The sequence below is a fragment of the Triticum aestivum genome, unplaced genomic scaffold, assembly GCF_018294505.1.
Source record: "Triticum aestivum cultivar Chinese Spring unplaced genomic scaffold, IWGSC CS RefSeq v2.1 scaffold9659, whole genome shotgun sequence".
In the NCBI taxonomy this organism is placed as follows: Eukaryota; Viridiplantae; Streptophyta; class Magnoliopsida; order Poales; family Poaceae; genus Triticum; species Triticum aestivum.
The window spans coordinates 1-10,181 of record NW_025232147.1 but is presented as its reverse complement, the minus strand read 5'-3'; the positions used below and the strand labels follow the sequence as shown (position 1 = coordinate 10,181).

Sequence of the window (10,181 nt, the reverse complement as noted above, 5' to 3'; positions counted from 1 at the left end):
GTGTTATTTTGAAAGTAACCGCGGACGCCGACCAGGGCCAGGCCCACCTATCTCCTAGGTGGTCTCAACCTACCCTATCGCTCCGCCACAAAGTAACAGTCGGGGGCCGTCGGGAATCCAGGCCCACCTCTACCGGGATGGAGCCACCTGTCCTTCCAGCCCCCCACATCGGAATCACTTGCGGGTACTCAACGAGCTAACCCGACTTTAGTCACCATATGTATAGTATGTATATATGTATAGTATATACCCGTGATCACCTCCCGAGTGATCACGACCCAATAGTATTGCAAGGCAGACTGACAAGAATGTAGGGCCAATAATGATAAACTAGCATCCTATACTAAGCATTTAGGATTGCGGGTAAGCTATCAATGACTGTAGCAACAATGACAGGCTATGCAACAGAATAGGAGTAACCGAACAGTAACATGCTACACTACTCTAATGCAAGCAGTATAGAGAAAAATAGGCGATATCTGGTGATCAAGGGGGGGCTTGCCTAGTTGCTCTGGCAAGAAGGAGGGGTCGTCAACACCGTAGTCGAACTGGGGGTCGCCGGCAGTCTCGGGGTCTACCGGAAAGAAGTAATGGAGGGGGAACACAATAAATAACAGAGCAATCAAAGCATCACAAAAACGTAACATGGCAATACGCGGTGCTAGAGGTGACCTAACGCAATAGTAGGTGATACCAGCGAAGTGGGGAAACACCCGGGAAGGTATTCTCGGTGTTTCGCGTTTTCGGACAAATGTATCAGAGGGGGATTGTTGCACATTCGCTATGCTAGGGAAGTGTGGTGAACGAACGGGTTGCGTATTCGGATTCGTTGTATTTTTCTGAGCAACTTTCATATATAAATTATTTTCATCGGAATTACGGTTTATTTTATATGAATTTTCAAAGTTTTAATTAATATTCTGAAATTACTGAAATTATATTATTTCGAATTGAAAAAACAGAATATTCTTTTGTCAAGTAGTGCTATCTAGCCGGTGTGTATGACACTGGGGCCAGGGGCTTGGGTTGACCCAGTCAAGGCTGACAAGTCCATAAGGGCATGGGGTCCACATGACATTGGCTAATAGGCTAACTAATTATTAACTAGTAGAATGCCCGTGCGTTGCCATGGGCATTTGAAATATTTTGTTGAAGTTCTATATATAAATATAATGCATGTTAAATTTCACATGTATAGAAAAAATAGCAACAATGGTAATAATTGAAAACTACTTTTTTGCCTGGGAAACTTTCAATCTATTCATCTTTAAACATGGTAGTACAAAGAACATCGGAGGTAAGAGAAATTACAAACCACCGAGCGACGACTACATACACTGAAGCGAGACGAAGGTGCGCCGCTGTCATCGCTGCTCCCTCGCTGGAGCCGCGCAAACCTTATTATAGTTGACATTCAGAAGTCGTCGTGCTAAGGCCACATAACACAAGGGCACCAGAGCAACAACCATCGCCCGATGAAGAAAGTCGTAGAACGAAAGAATCAAACCTGTAAACATCCAAATGAAGATGAACACAGACCAGATCCAAAAAGATCCACCGAAGACCTGCACTGACCGAATCCCGCGAGATCCGACGGAGACACACCTCCGCGCGCCCTCCGACGACGCTAGACGCACCACCGGGATATGGGTAGAACGTGGGAGTCATTATTCCTACCGAGGGACATCGCCGCGGCACACAGTCCCAACCAAGACATTGAACCTAACAAGAACGAGAACGAGATCCCTCCCGCCGGCGGGGGCCCAAGGTCCTTCGCACCTCCATGGCCCAAAAGACCATCGAAAACGGGGTGGATCAGTGGCGGCGCCGATGAGAGGAAGAGGAAAGCGTGAGATCTTTTCTTGTGGAAGAGGAAAGAGAAGACAAGTTTATTTCTTGTTATAACTGGCAGCAGCACCGATCATAATCACAATAATTTAAATCTACTTAACTTACAATGTAAGTTGATAGAGAAAAGTAATTTGACGATGTATACATAGAGAGTGAAGATCCAACTAATAACTTGTTATGAATTAAGATCTACTTGACGTGTATAAGATATTCTCGCGCAATATCAAGAATGTTGTCTTTAGCTTCATTTGCATAATATTTGAGCAAGTATAATAGAACAACTTTCTCAACTGATAACCATCCTGCACAAGCAATGTATGTAGTTAGCACTAATATTTCACGTGGAAGATCTAAAAATGTGCAACGAGAATACTCACCTTGCAAACCAAACAAAGCAATTCTTCATCGTTCCATGAGAGCATGAAATCAAAAACAAAATAGCCAGGTACAACCTTCTAATTGAATTAATTAATATTATCCGGACTCTTGTCTAAAGTTCAACGCTTCTTAATTCCCAGTAACTATTTTATATGAAAAATAAAGTAGAGTTTGAGGCAAACAAAAGTTATATAAAGAGGACCAAAAATAATGGATAGATCTTTAACACCAGCTTGAAATCCAACACCTGCTTTAGTTTATGTTTGTGGTTACAATAGCAACAAGGTCACTCCGTTTGACCGAGCATCAACTCAGGCCAATACTTGAATCTCGTATTTTTTTGGCATTGACGACCGATAGATGCCAATGAGACATGTATGTTGCAACAGGGGCATACATAACCTGTATGTTGCAACAAGAGCATGCACATTTTATTATTTCAACACCAATTGCATCAATCCTCCAAAAACACCAATTTGATCTAACATACACCATTTCCTTTATCATTAAGTCACTCACATACACCATTTCCTTTATCAATAAGTCACTATTCTTATTCCTCCACCACCTTCTATCTATCTATCTCGATCTCAAACTATGAACCCTCTCTGCTTATTTTCTACCTTGTGCATCTTACTTCTCCATCCTCTCAGATTTCTCGCTTCAATTAATTCATTGCTCAATTATACACACAATAATATATTTAGGTGCTGTGTTTTTTTGGGAATCTGAAACCACCTAAGTGTCTGGAGAAAAATGGGTCATTCGATTTTCGTGAGTTGTCTGCCAGTATGAAATCTGAACCAAATAGTTGGACATCTTTCTTCTAACATAAAATATTTTCCCTTAGACGAAGAATAACAACTTCCTTCCCCAACATGATTTGCCCATTCCTCCCCCTCCCCATGTGTCACCGGCCCAACCGGCTGCTCTTGTTCCCTACGATCGGTGGTGCTGCCTCACCAACATGCCACCTCCGTCTCCTCCGTCGTGCTACCACCGCGGGCGACCATCCCCTCTACACCTCCTTGGGCATCAAATTTTCTAAGGAACACACACACACACACCCCACCGGAAACATCAAGATTTGAATCCCCTCCACCTGGGCCGCTTCTACATGTCATCGCCGGCTCCAGGTCACTCCTGGCCGAGACCTTGCCGGCGTCCCCGCATCTCGTTGGTGCTCACCACAACACCATCGTCTTCTGTTATGAGGCTTTGTTACGCTGGGTGCTCACCACAACACCATCGTCTTCTGTTATGAGGCTTTGTTACGCTGGGTGCTCACCACAACACCATCGTCTTCTGTTATGAGGCTTTGTGCCATTTTCACAAGAATCAACCGACACAATTGAAAGTTTAGTTGCCTGTGAAATAACAATTGCACTAAATTATACATATGTGCATGTGGAATTGGGGAAGACAATGCTTCACATTTAAGTTTTGTCATTGGGCATATTCACGTCCCTAGACTGCACAAATAATTTTGGGACGCATGAATAAAGACATGTTGAACTTTGTATAGTGAGTTGGATTGCTTGAACATACATCATCTTACAACAATACCAGATTTCAAGGGCATGCAAACCCCAAGGAAAAAATATTGCTAATCATATTTAGACAAATTAAAATCAAAGTGACAAACATTACTTAGAGAATGGCACTGGAAGTGTATTGCACAAAGTGCCACTGAAAGGACTTCTAGTTTTGAGCATTTTGGAACAAAATAATTGAACTAATTCCATTTACAATTAATGATACTATTATATGATGCCAATGACAATTGTCAACATTGGAGGTACTAAGGCTCAACCAATATGAAAAGATTGCATCACTTACTCAGGAGGAGAGGTTATAATCTGGCAAAATTGCAACATCTTTACAGTAGTTCACCAAATTTTTGAAAATGGTACTCTTAACTATTACAAGAATCCTATCATCCTTCATACACAGGAAAGAATGACTAACAACACATGTCAGCATGTGTAAGTATACTAAAGTTGTACTAAATCAAGGGACGGAGGGAGTACATGTGAAGTATAGGTACTACGATGTGAACACTATCTAGCCAGAATACTATAATAAGCACAGACCGAAACAACAGAGTTGAAATAATGTTGAAACTAACAATAAAATACCGCCTACAAGTAGTCATGCCAAATGAACAAACAACAACCTGAGCCAAAACTTTCTACCATCCAACACAAGCCTAGCCAAAGCACTTGCTGGCTGTGCGAAGGCTCAGGACATCAAGTGGTGCGCTTCTCCACTATGTTAGTAATTTTTACATAGAAATTCCATGTAGGATCAGTATCTAGTTTACATAGAAGACCAGGGTCCTCATTATTCCATAGTTTCCTTTATTTCCCAGAATACTAAGTATATGTGTTCGTTTCAAGAGTATTACACTTGGTAGCAGTGCGTTCCGATGCATCCAGGAGAAATTAGAACAGTGAATGCATTAGGACCCTGCAAAATAATATAAGCGTAGATGAAATTCTTATACATACACAACATCTGGCTCTATATCCTAGCTCCCGCGTTCTTCTCACCAGGACTCATGTTGAAGTCGTCATACCGCTGCTGCCCTGTGTTGCAGTTGCATCAACTCCTCGTGTTGATGCCCACACAGTGGCACCACTGTGTCGTAACAATCTGGGGTGGCTTAGTGTCCTTTTGTGCCCCCCGCCTCCAGCTCATTGCGCGCAGATGGATCACAAGTTCCCTTTTTCAGAAGGTAAATCATGAGCACATTAATCTTCTCGGAAGGTATAATTTGGTGTGCACCCATATAGAAATAACAAAAGTGGCTCTCAACTATTTCAAATATAGGCCTGCTAAAATACAACACCCACTCAAGAGGGAAGTCACACAACTTGATGATTCGAGATGCTGTCATTGAAGCTATTCTTGTCTGTACTACAAAACAAAGATCAAGGCAATTAAAACTATCACCAGATCATGAGTGTCTAAGACAATATATATGCTGTGTTAAACCCCAATTTTTCATGGCTTGCGAGCAATTCGCAGAACATCCATCGAACATTGCCATGGAGTTAGATATCTCCTACACTGTCAGATTTTTTAAATCTCATACTACCACCTCCAATTGATGATTCAGGGCCTGTTTGATAGCTCTGTATTTTCTAAGTATTCTGGAAATACTACAGTTTTTAGGAACACCATGGTTTTAATTACTTTGAGGCCCTGTTTGATAGCAAAGTATTTCTTTAAGTATTCTTAGAATACTGCAGTTTTTTTACTTACCATGGTTTTATTTACAGTGACCTATTTGGTTAGCACTAAAAACTGTATTATCAAAACCAGAGTATTTCCAATACTGTGGTAAATTCTCTGTACAAAAAAAAGAACCCCGAACCTCTTTTTTTAAAACAGAGCAAGCGAAAGAAAAGAGCCCGTCGCTGGCTATTCTCAACAGACTCGTCTCGCTATCGAGCCATAGCCTCTGCCTCCGCCGCCACCGTCCAAAAGTGTAGACCATTTCCAGAGCCACAGAAAGGCTGGTATCTTGGTCCACATTGAACGGGAACTCGGCATTCTTAAAACAACCTGAAACAATTTGACGTGTCAGTGTAGGATGAAGTGTCAAGTTCATCGAAAAGAGGTTTCTTGGGTGCTCTACTTACCATTGGGGTCAGGAAATCTTAGCGATAAATTAACATGGTTAGTGACATGCATGTCGCCTTTTAGTGAGAATTCACCCTTCCATAGCATGAAACTGGCAGACTGCCGCCCATCTTTAGTCACACTCGAGACCAGGGAGACTGAAATAGGAGGCGCTGGGATAGGCTTGTCTTTCTAGAGGAAACAGTTCTTCAAGAGCTCACTTGCACAAAGTCTTTCAGCTGGCGGAGCCAAACAGATTTCTATGAAACCTCTTCTGCATCTTCAACCTTGGAAAGCACAGCTGGTTTTATACCCTATATAAAAAAGCATTGGACAAAAATCAGTTGCTGTTTGATAGATAATCTTTCAAAAAGGATGGGTACTTTGTGGACCCCAAAGCACTTACTTCAGAAATTTTCTTGTATATCCATGGCTTGCCTTCACATTCACTGTATGGATATTCACATGTCACCATTTGAAGCATGCACATCCCAAATGAATATATATCCACCAACTCGTTGTAATTCCCAGTGAAGAGTTCTAGTGCCATAAACTCTAATGTGCCTGCATTTTGATGACACAACTCTTGTTAGTACAAGCTTTCCTAAAAATATTATTTCTAAGACAAAGTACGCTGTGAGTGTGTCGTATCATTAAGAGTAAATCTACAGTAAACAGAATATATGTATATATTTAACACATCTGTAGCTGTTAGAAAAACACAATTCCACACACCTTTGATACTTCTCGTTTTCCGTTGATGCAAAAATGTCGCCAGACCAAAGTCGCCAATCTTCACTTGTCCATCATGACCGTTTATGAATATGTTGTCACACTTTAAATCCCTATGAATAATGGTTGGTTCCTGACTGCCTAGATATTCCAGCCCTGTCAATATCTGTATTGCCCATCCTCTCATAGCCTTCATACAGACTTTATTGTGCTTCTTACGGAACCTGGTTATCATTCCAAATTTCAATGATCAGAATGTACTGAATGAAAGGGCGATAAGAGTGAACTCTATGCGTGGTTAAATTTCAATCAAACTTTCTCCATACAACAACAGACTCCAGCATGGTTGGTTACTAAGAAACCAATTCAATAAAGTACATAAACTTATAAACAGAAAGGGTAATCCATAACTGAATGAGGCAAAACATTACGAACGAGGCAGATTGGTGGAGCTAAAGAAAAGGTACATACTGCCTCAAACTGCCGGATGTGCAGAGCTCTGTGATGATGTTAACTGTCTTCTTATCCTCATCAATCCATGAGGCAAACAACTTCTGAATGTTCTTGTGCCTCAGCGTCTTCAACAGACGGATCTCCGTATTCAGTTGTGCCATCTTCTCTGAGGAACCCATGACAGAATCATCAATCCATGATTGGCACCATGCAACCTATGGACTTCTTTGAGGAAATGGTCGACCCCGAATCTATGGACTTTTTATCTACTCAATTTCAAAATGGTTCAAACAGGTAATAATATACTATCCAATATATAACTCCAAACGGCTAGATCCTAGAGCATTCAAATACAGCATTTATGCCCAACAAGTGATATTATTGCATATAAGAAATGAGAACCAAAAAAAATTGTTATCAATTTGGAGGAGCATGGCCAATGTTGTGCAACAATAACACTGCAGGCTTGCAACCTATCAGGAAAATGCATAATACATTTGTTTGCGTTCACGCTATAGGAAAAAAGCATAATACAATTGTTTGTGTTCACGCATGACTATAAATTCCCATCAATGCTTTTTTCAGAAAAACATATTCAGGAACACACTCCAGTAAAATGCCCACATGCTCAACTTTGATTGAGGAAGATATGCTGACATGCAGCTACGGTAAACATCTATGTGTTCAGTCAGAAGAAAAATCAAGGGTAACTTAATAGATAGTTAGGCACACTTGGTCCATCACCAAGCGTATTCATGGCACAATTATCTAGGCAAGGGCATTGTAAAGTATGACCATCCAAAGCAAGGGGATATAAGAAGAGAACAAACCTCCCCAACATACACCACAGAAAGAATGCCCACATGAAGCAGCACCCATTGACTCACGTGGACAACTTTCGAAGCAAATCCCACACATAAGCTGTTAAAGGATAGATAAGTAATATAAGAAGTGGAGTTTATATGCACATGACCTACATGTACGGGAATGTTTTCATTAGCATGCCTAGTCTAGAACATAAAAGGGTGCAAGCCCATCCCTTTGCCGCAAGCATTCAATCTACAAACACCTAATCCTGACAGTTACTGTAGAAATAATATACAGTAAATGGTAACTGTACGAACACCTAATTCTAAAAGATACAACTTGTAATGATGAATGAGATAAGAGTACTCAATCCTCGTCTTGGTCAAAACCATAGATTTCTCAGTGAACTTCATTTGTCTGTCGGTACAGTATGTATTTCCAACAAAGACTACACACAACAACGTCTAATTCAGTTATCTGAATAATGTCTACTGATTTCATTCAGGCAAGCAGCAACCAAAAAAGTTGTGACAATTAAATTCAATCTACAAATTTACAGCAAAAGGTTCAAACATTTGTTCAAGGAAATGAATGCAACCTCGGAGTTTAGCAGGAAACAAAATATAACATCACACACTGTGATTCTTTAACATGGTTCTCCTCTCAGTACACGTATATATCAATCAAAAAGGTATTTTGATTGATTCATGTGCCTGCTAACATGCAGACTGCTTGCCTACAGAGACAAGATGGGGGTGAGAGAGAAGGAGGGAGAGGGATATGGCTTACCACCTACAGCGGGGAGGAGGAAGAACCTGCAGCAGCAGCAGCTTCTCCTTGGCCGGGCCCCTTCACGCATGCAGAGGAGATTGGAGGGAGCAAACTGACTGCATATATAGACCACACACACGAATCAGATATGGAGAGGAAGAAGGCCAGAAGAAGAGAAGGGATTCATGGCATACCCTTGCAGAAGTTGCCGCTCTTGCTCTCGGAGGAGAGGAAGATGCTGCGGATCCTGAGCTCGGTCACCATGGCCGCCCGCGGGCTAGGGTTTCGGGCGCGAGCAGGGAGGGATGGATGGGTGTGGAGGTGGAAGGAGGAGGGCGCGGTGGTGGCAGCGGTGGTGGTGGGAGGAGGAGGACTCCTCTGCCGCTGCATGGTCGTGGTGGCGCCGATGCGGGAACGCCGGTGCGGATCTGGTCATGGCCGGCGGCTGGGATGTAGGTGGTCGGCGGGGTGAAGTAGGTGGTCGGCATCCGGTGGAGGAAGGCGACCGGCTATGAGGCGCGAGAGGTGGCCGGCGATGGGGGAGGGAGGCAGCCAACGCACCGGCGGCGGCGGATGCTCGTGCAGGAGGGAGGGTGAGATGCATGAATTCGTGGAGGGGGGTGCGCAGATGGTTTTCTCTGCACTGTAAAACCAGTGGGAAGGGGATGAATAAAGACCGGAGAAAAAAACCCGACGAAAAAACCCAACGAAAATAGGAGGTGGGAGGAAGGACGAAAATAAATCAAAAGAGGTGGGACGAAAATAAAACGGAGGTGGGTAAACCAACAAAAATAAACCACGCAGACTATTCACCAACTGCTTTATTAGGAGTAGAGATTAGTCTAACTACACATGCGGCCACTTAGCTTAGACTAAATTAGTCCTTAATTACTCCACAAACCTAATCTGAAATTATAAACTAATCCTACCCCTAATCAAATTGGGCCGACCACAAATGTCAAGGCACAGCCGTGCCTCACACACATGTGCACAAATCGCACCTAGTGGCCATGGCCAAGCAGCAGCGATAGCTAGGGGCAGCAGGCAACGCTAGCAAAGTAGCAGCGGTGCAACAAGCAAGAGCAGCAGCAGTGCAAGAACAGCGACAACGGCAAGAGCAGCAAGAAGCAAAAGCAGCAGCGGTAGCAGCAGTAGCTGGAGAGCAGCAGAAGCAGAGTAGCAGCGCGGCCGCGGGAACAGCAAACAACAACGCACGGGGTAGCAGCGGCTGCGGGCGGCGCTCGGCCAGGGGCGCGTGAGCAGACGCAGGGTGCGGCAGGGCGCGGGCAGCAGCGAGCACGACCAGACGCAGGCGGGCGCGAGCGCGCAAGAGCACAACCAAGGCGAGCTCGGAGACGATGGCTACCGTGTGGTCGGGCAGCAGCGGGCGCGGCGAGCGAGGCCACGTGCGGACGCGCGCGTGAGGACGCGGGCAGAGGGTGGCCGGAGCGGCGGCGGCAATGGCGTGCAGCAGCGGCCGGAGTCGGACACGACGGCGAACGGCGATGGAGGGCACGTCAGGACCAACGGATGATCGCTACGGGTTCCTACAGAGAAGCTGA

At 43.8% G+C, this 10,181-nt stretch overlaps 1 pseudogene; it reads right to left on the bottom strand.

The window, feature by feature from the left end:
* Positions 1-4,047: 4,047 nt before the first annotated feature.
* On the bottom strand, positions 4,048-10,167 carry LOC123175914 (probable serine/threonine-protein kinase WNK9; annotated as a pseudogene).
* Positions 10,168-10,181: the final 14 nt, after the last annotated feature.